Source organism: Schistocerca cancellata, chromosome 3 (assembly GCF_023864275.1).
Source record: "Schistocerca cancellata isolate TAMUIC-IGC-003103 chromosome 3, iqSchCanc2.1, whole genome shotgun sequence".
Classification (NCBI taxonomy): Eukaryota; Metazoa; Arthropoda; class Insecta; order Orthoptera; family Acrididae; genus Schistocerca; species Schistocerca cancellata.
In genome coordinates, this window is record NC_064628.1 from 585,121,478 (window position 1) to 585,129,362 (window position 7,885).

General features: G+C 45.2%; 1 non-coding gene across 1 annotated transcript; it reads right to left on the reverse strand.

The window, feature by feature from the left end:
• Positions 1 to 5,863: 5,863 nt before the first annotated feature.
• Positions 5,864 to 5,937, reverse strand: Trnat-ugu (transfer RNA threonine (anticodon UGU)). The gene has a single exon. It is a non-coding gene; the product is annotated as a tRNA-Thr (tRNA).
• Positions 5,938 to 7,885: the final 1,948 nt, after the last annotated feature.

Genomic DNA, 7,885 nt, shown 5'->3' on the forward strand with positions numbered 1-7,885 from the left:
AGTTATCTTCAGTGACATAAGTATTTGATTTTACTTCATGTCACGACACAATAGTATGGTTCAGTGCTGTGCTCTTCTCCTAATACTAAGGCCCATCGACGCAGCCTCCCAAGACTAAACGCTTCATACGAAGAGTGATTACCACGTTCATGGCAGGTTGGTGAACTGCAGTACGATGTGTAGGAAGCACCATGCACCGCCGTAGTAGACAGGGAAACCGCCGGGATAAACAAGAAACAGCAAATGAGGCCGAACAGCGTCAACTGTCATTAGCGGAGTATCACATAACCAGACTGCGCCACTGTTCCCCTGGATGTTGAATAATGTCTCAGTATAAATGATTTCGGTACTCACTAAATAATGCTATTATTGTGGATAATACGTACTCGAATGTTTCTTGATAAGATCGAAGTTTTATGACATGAACTGCATGCGAACATTAGATGAAAATATTGCAACTTAAATGTGTTGTTCTGCCTTTAATGTTTTATTAGAGTGGGGACTGCTTTATCCATTATGTTCTACGACATTCCATATTTTATGCGATTTTCAGTTTCATAGATATTTTGCATTGCGTATCTTTTTAGGACACAAGGAAACACTTATCACTTGTGTCGGCGTCTATTTAAACCATAACATTGACCTTTTTTTTTTGGTCATCAGTCTACTGACTGGTTTGATGCGGCCCTCCACGAATTCCTTTCCTGTGCTAACCTCTTCATCTCAGAGTAGCACTTGCAACCTACGTCCTCAATTATTTGCTTGACGTATTCCAATCTCTGCCTTCCTCTACAGTTTTTGCCCTCTACAGCTCCATGGAAGTCATTCCCTCATCTCTTAGCAGATGTCCTATCATCCTGTCCCTTCTCCTTACCAGTGTTTTCCACATATTCCTTTCCTCTCCGATTCTGCGTAGAACCTCCTCATTCCTTACATTATCAGACCACCTAATTTTCAACATTCGTCTATAGCACCACATCTCAAATGCTTCGATTCTCTTCTGTTCCGGTTTTCCCACAGTCCATGCTATACTCCAGACGTACATCCTCAGAAATTTCTTCCTCAAATTAAGGCCGGTATTTGATATTAGTAGACTTCTCTTGGCCAGAAATGCCTTTTTTGCCATAGCGAGTCTGCTTTTGATGTCCTCCTTGCTCCGTCCGTCATTGGTTATTTTACTGCCTAGGTAGCAGAATTCCTTAACTTCATTGACTTCGTGACCATCAATCCTGATGTTAAGTTTCTCGCTGTTCTCATTTCTACTACTTCTCATTACCTTCGTCTTTCTCCGATTTACGCTCAAACCATACTGTGTACTCATTAGACTGTTCATTCCGTTCAGCAGATCATTTAATTCTTCTTCACTTTCACTCAGGATAGCAATGTCATCAGCGAATCGTATCATTGATATCCTTTCACCTTGTATTTTAATTCCACTCCTGAACCTTCTTTTATTTCCATCATTGCTTCCTCGATATACAGATTGAAGAGTAGGGGCGAAAGGCTACAGCCTTGTCTTACACCCTTCTTAATACGAGCACTTCGATCTTGATCGTCCACTCTTATTATTCCCTCTTGGTAGTTGTACATATTGTATATGACCCGTCTCTCCCTATAGCTTACCCCTACTTTTTTCAGAATCTCGAACAGCTTGCACCATTTTATGTTGTCGAACGCTTTTTCCAGGTCGACAAATCCTATGAAAGTGTCTTGATTATTCTTTAGCCTTGCTTCCATTATTAGGCGTAACGTCAGAATTGCCTCTCTCGTCCCTTTACTTTTCATAAAGCCAAACTGATCGTCACCTAGCGCATTCTCAATTTTCTTTTCCATTCTTCTGTATATTATTCTTGTAAGCAGCTTCGATGTATGAGCTGTTAAGCAAGTTTGCCCTTATATCGACTTTAACACATGTAAAGAACAACAAATTACATCTCTGTACAAAGTAGGCTTATGCCATATCTCTCTGTCAAGATCTTTGTTATAAGCAACAGTTGTAAAGCGCATGCTGGATGCTGGTAAAGTGTCACTGTTAAAGTGTGAACTAATATAGTTCGTGTGAAAGTGTTCTGGACATCAAAATGGAGGCAGACAGATACGAAAAAAGCCGCCTATACTGTCGCAGTAAGTAAAAACTAAATTTACATCCATATCGACAGATAAGGTATAGTCATGGCGATACATTAAAGTGTGACCCATCTTTCTGCCATAGAACCAGCACCCAGCATTATGCTACTACCAGTAATGATGTAACTTCCTGGATTCTCCCGAAATCATCTGAAGATGAACCTGAAAGGGTTCGAAAACCGGTTAATGTAATAAAGCATTATTAATGAAAAAGTGACTGGTTGCAGTTGTGTATAATTTATTTACAGTACAGGTTATTATTAGTCAGGGCCATTCTTTTGTAGGGATTTTTGAAAGTCAGATTGCGTTTTGCTAAAAATATTGTGTGTCAGTTTAGTGTTGATCAGAATAGGTAAAGAGCGAAATGTCTGAGTATGTTCAGTTCTGCTCAGCTGTTTGAAAATCAAATAATGTAAGAGGTTTATCAGCACAGTCATTCATAAATTTTTCTAAGGGGACGTTTCAATTCTTCTGGAAGGAAACTAGCACCTAAGACGTTTCATCTTGTTTATGGAATGTAACCTTGATATCGCTACCCCTTAAGGGTGTGAAAGCACAGACTGGCAGGTTCAACTAAGGGAGATGGTTGGTTTATTGTAATTTAGTATTCTCAAATATAGCTGGCAAATATGGCTGGCCTCGTAATCTAGGCACGTACTGAATCTTCCACTGGTCGCGCCGTGGTACTGTGTACAGCACCTGGCTTATTTGGACTGCCCGTCGTTTCCAGTAGGCTTCTTCGAATATTGACATTAGGTATTTGCAGCAATAATATTCTTGCCGCCTGCCCCTCCCCGCCTCTTTGTTGCGGAGACGCAAGTGCGTCAGTATGCCTGGCTGTTGTACCGAATGCAGCACGTGACCGGTGGAGGGTTAAACTAACGATCCCCTGAAACCGGGTGCTAACGAGGATGGGTGGGGGGGGGGGGAGGAGGAACCTCTGGTTAATTCGACTTACTTACGGATTATAACGTTGATGTCCCTATTCTTTGGGGGTGTGGAATCACAGATTGGCAGATTGAACAAAGGGAAGATGCTTTGCCTTCTTATATTGTCAATTTTTCAGAGATGACTGGCGTAACTCCCGTTTTAACTCATAAGTTAACGTTGGGGAGAAAGCAGAGAAGACTGGCCTTACTTCAGTTTTGCCTCATAATCAAGGCACTTCACTTTATCTACATACGGAAACCGGAAAATCTAAGTCCAGGTGGCCTGACAGGTTTTTTTACTGCTGACCTTCCAAATGCGAATGCAGTGTGCTGACAACTGTGCGACGTCGATCGGTCCCAATAGAACTGTCTTTACGATTGAGCGTAGGAAGTACTCTGAGATCTCGAAACGGGCCGTATTGGTCCGTTTGTAACTCACATGGGAGGCATACACCCAACGGCCCAAGAATTTTACTCATTTTTCGTAGGACTGCTTATAACCTTAGATATAACAAATGCAGCTGTAGCAGGATGTGCTTCTAAAGAGTATTCGTGAAATTGGGGTTGGACGTTTTATCAGCATGTCGAATACTACAAGGGGGTGCCAGGCGTCGAGTGCAGTAGTTTGAACAAGTGACCTGAAGTCTTCGCGTATGCGTTCGAGTAACATTCCCTTTTTTCTCTAAATTTCCACAAAACACTTGTTCGGGGAAAGGTGTTCTTAATATTTCTAGCAAGTCATTGACAGCTTGTTCTTTATACGGGGTGAACCAAAACTCTACCGGAAAACATTCAGAAGTTGTTCAGAGATACATTGTGCGTATTTTGATGTAAAGGACCCACGGTCTCTGGTGGCTCGTTGTATTAGTTATTGCATTTCGTTTGGTAACTTGCCCCAGTTATTTTTGTATCCGTACTGACTGAAAACAATGCACAACAGTGCAAATTTGTTTTTTAAAAAAAGAAAAGGTTCAAATGGCTCTAAGCACTATGGGACTTAAACGTCTGAGGCCATCAGTCCCCTAGACTGAGAACTACTTAAACCTAACTAACCTAAGGACATCACACACATCCATGTCCGAGGCAGGATTCGAACCTGCGGCCGTAGCAGCCGCACGCTTATGGACTGAAGCGCCTAGAATCGCTCTGTCACAGCGGCCGGCTGCAAATTTTGACGGCGCTTCTATGGATAGGGTTACTAATGAAGAGTCGAGCGATATGTATCGCTGAAGAACCGCTGAAAGTTTGTTGGTGGACGTTCACTAGGGTTTCATATTTTTTTTGAGTGGGGCGTATTGTCCCATAAATAAATTAAAAACTGTTCCCATGCCCCGGTTATCAGCAAGTTTTTCGGGATGTTTCTCTTGATTCTAAGGCAAAAGTTGGAACTGAATACCCGCTCTCAAATATTCCCTACTGGAATTCCTGGGAGTCTCCTTGCCCCATTACCAGTTCGTCTGGTATTTGAATCCAAAGCCCCTGACTCTCGATAGTTCATAGGGACAGGGAATAAAAAGTAATAATAATAATAAAGTGTCGCTACAACGAATCACATTTCTACGGAATGCACGGTCTAAGGCGCTGCAGTCATGGACTGTGCGGTTGGTCCCGGCGGAGGTTCGAGTCCATCCTCGGGCATGGGTGTGTGTGTGTGTTTGTCCTTAGGATAATTTAGGTTAAGTAGTGTGTAAGGTTAGGGACTAATGACCTTAGCAGTTAAGTCCCATAAGATTTCACATAAATTTGATCATTTTGAACGGAATGCAAAAATTACAATAAAAATAACGATAACGCTAATCGTAGGGGGGGGGGGGGGGGTCCTAGTGAAGTATAATCGAGGTGCCGGCCGCGGTGGTCTCGCGGTTAAGGCGCTCAGTCCGGAACCGCGCGACTGCTACGGTCGCAGCTTCGAATCCTGCCTCGGGCATGGATGTGTGTCATGTCCTTAGGTTAGTTACGTTTAAGTAGTTCTAAGTTCTAGGGGACTGATAACCTCAGATGTTAAGTCCCATAGTGCTCAGAGCCATTTGAACCATTTATAATCGAGGTATGATAAGGGACTGTGATGTAATGGACGTTAACTTATGGACACATTCATTCATTCATGAAGTCATACGTACGCAGTATTTGTGATGCACGCATGAATGTATCGGTAACTAAGCAACCATTTCGTCGTGACTCATTATTACAATAATGTCCGCTATTTATCCATGTATTGTAGTGAAATATCGGAATGCACCTGTTTCAAATAATGTGGACCGTATTTAGAATACGTGCGTTAGTGTATCGATAAATAAATGTTCGTTTCATCACGATTCCTTATTATAACTCACTGCGAATGTACGGCAGTGATTATTGCCTTCCGAAGAAGCGGGATTCGTTGTAGCTTTGTTAATGTCAGTGGAGGATTAGATTCAAATGGCTCTGAGCACTATGGGACTTAACTGCTGAGGTCATCAGTCCCCTAGAACTTAGAACTACTTAAACCTAACTAACCAAAGGACATCGCACACATCCACGCTCGAAGTAGGATTCGAACCTGCAACCATAGCGGCCTCGCGGTTCCAGACTGAAGCGCATAGAACCTCTCGGCCACAACGGCTGGCGGAGGATTAGGAGAAAAATGACATGTCTAGAACGTAGTACGTGGATACTTCCAATCTTGCATCTTCGACGGTTGTGGTAACTCCTGTACTCGATGCCTGGCGTTCTCGTATAGTTTCCGACAACATTATATTACAATGCAATGAACACCGTTAGCTGCTTACAGGCGTTGACATACGTCAACGGGGACAGATGAAAATGTGTGCCTCGACCGGGACTCGAACCCGGGATCTCCTGCTTACATGGCAGACGCTCTATCCATCTGAGCCACCGAGGAGACACAGGATAGCACGACTGCAGGAATTTATCTCTGGCACGCCACCCGCGAAACCGACATTCTCATCGTACTGTCCCGACCTACATTCGTAGTGCCCCCGCCCATTATACTCATTACTCGCGGCGCGCTGCCGATTCCCGTAAGAGTTCGGGCACTGTTTGTGCATTCACGCAGAAGATGAAGATGGTCAAGTGGCCTGTGAGCCGTAACTATATATATACTAAGATGGTATCAGTTCTTTCGGACATGTCCGAAAGAACAGATACCATCTTAGTATATATAACATTATATTAGTTTGAAACTTGAGTGGCGGGTAGTACTAGGGCAGCATTTATTAGAGATACCCATGTGCTGCAATCGTGCGAAGGACGAGAGTATTCGGTGACCAGTTGAGTGTATGTCTCGTTTGTCAGCGGGAGTCGACGGCAGACTGTCGCCAGCATTGTGACTGCGGCCGCTGGTGGACGCCCGGACGGGTCAGCGATCAGCGGCGGCGGCGGCGGCGGTCAGCGCGCGGCATCGATCGCCCCCCTCGGCTGGGCGCGTGCGCCTCTGCCTCCGCCTCTGTCTGGCACTGCCTGTGCCCGCGGGCCGGCGGCCAAATTAACCGGCGGGCCGCTAACGAGCTCCGGCCGGCCGGGCCCAGCCTGCGGACGCCCCCGCGTCACAGTGCCGCCCGGCGAGCCACGCGGGCAGGACGCCGGCGCCGCTGACGCCGACGACGCCGATGGCGACGGCGACGCCGACGCTCGCCGGCCGCCGGCCGCAGCTGCACTGCGCGACTCCCAGCAGCGGCGCCTCTGACGTGCGGCGCTCCAACTACTGCTGTGTGCCGGCGCGTTTACAGTGAAAGTGTCCACGGCACTGCGTCTCGATCTCGAATGGCTGGTCTTTACTGCAGGCTGCGGACTCCGATTTTCCAAAGCAGTGTCTTTTACTGCCCGAGGTGGCTGCTTTACTGTTAAAAGTTACTGGAGTGATTTTATTACTTCTTCTTTCGTTAGACACACAGATACACTATATTGACACGTGCATTACTCTCTCGATGATCTGATAGCACATTCTGTTCTCTCTCTCTCTCTATCTGTGTGTGTGTGTGTGTGTGTGTGTGTGTGTGTGTGTGTGTGTAGGGGGGGGGGCGGCCGGAGTGGCTGTGCGGTTCTACGCGATACGGTCACAGGTTCGAATCCTGCCTCGGACATGGATGTGTGTGATGTCCTTAGGTTAGTTAGGTTTAAGTAGTTCTAAGTTCTAGGCAACTGATGACCTCTGAAGTTAAATCCCATAGTGCTCAGAGCCATTTTAACCATTTTGTGTGTGTGTGTGTGTGTGTGTGTGTGTGTGTGTGTCTGCGCGCGCGCGCGTATGCGCACCCGCGCGCCCGCGCGCGTGTGTTTCTATTTGTGCACGCTCCCTATTGTGATTTTGTCTGGAAGGCACATCTTCGTAATTTCGAACGAAAACTTCCGTATTTAGTTTTGAACAACATTGGTACAAGATGGTATGAAGTAGGACTTCAGATAATGGGACAGTGTACACTATTTACATCAAGCTCCCGATTTCACGCATACGGTGTATCTGGTTTGCCGATTAACTGTGAATAGTTCGGCGAGTTTTCAAAACAGTAAAATAAAAACCAAACAAAGCCTGATATATTCTGTCACAATTAGATAGAATACTTCCATTGTTAGGGTACCTATTATTATGAATGTGACTCGCATTTACCACCCGAAGGCGATGTGAGCTCCAATCCCGCCGTTAGACATACCCTCAAATAATTTCAAATATTTTCACTTTATTTTCCAGCTTGTGTTCAGGAAATTCTATCTTAGTGTCAGCGCCCGATTTTCTGTCGACATGTTTGCCTCACCCTTTTCTTACGATACTATGGTCGGTAATTACCAATGCGGCAAGGTTGCCGTGCAAATTCTGTAAATAGCAATTTCCC